The sequence below is a fragment of the Teleopsis dalmanni genome, chromosome 1, assembly GCF_002237135.1.
Source record: "Teleopsis dalmanni isolate 2A chromosome 1, ASM223713v2, whole genome shotgun sequence".
Lineage (NCBI taxonomy): Eukaryota > Metazoa > Arthropoda > Insecta > Diptera > Diopsidae > Teleopsis > Teleopsis dalmanni.
Genome location: NC_051846.1, coordinates 41,421,315 through 41,421,905, shown reverse-complemented (window position 1 = coordinate 41,421,905; position 591 = coordinate 41,421,315).

Below are 591 nucleotides of genomic sequence, written 5' to 3'. Positions count from 1 at the left end.
AAGCTTTCGGAAATTCTCATTTAAAATTCGCGCGCTGTATATTTTCCGATATTTTAAGTTTATGTAGTTTGGCAGCACTGTCCTTAATTACTATGCCAAAAATGAGCGCGATCTGTCAGACAGTTCGTTTACGGCAGCTGTTGAAACCAGTTCACCTCAGTAGGGCGTTGCGAAAAAAACAATGGAAAAAAATATTGAACAAAGAGTTTGCATCAAATTTTGTGTTTCGAACGAAATTTCGTGTGCAGAATCGTTGCGAATGCTACAAAAGGCTTATGGGGAATCAGTTTTATCGAAAACTCAAGTTTATGAGTGGTACAAAGCCTTCCAGGACGGTCGTACGACCGTCGAAGACATTTCGCAACGCACTACTGAGGTGAACTGGTTTCAACAGCTGCCGTAAACGAACTGTCTGACAGATCGAGCTCATTTTTGTCATATTAATTAAGGACAGTGCTGCCAAACTACATAAACTTAAAATATCGAAAAATATACAGCGCGCGAATTTTAAATGAGAATTTCCGAAAACTTTTCAGTCTTAATGTATGGTATGTTGCTAATAACGACTTCCAATTTTCAAGGTATTTAATT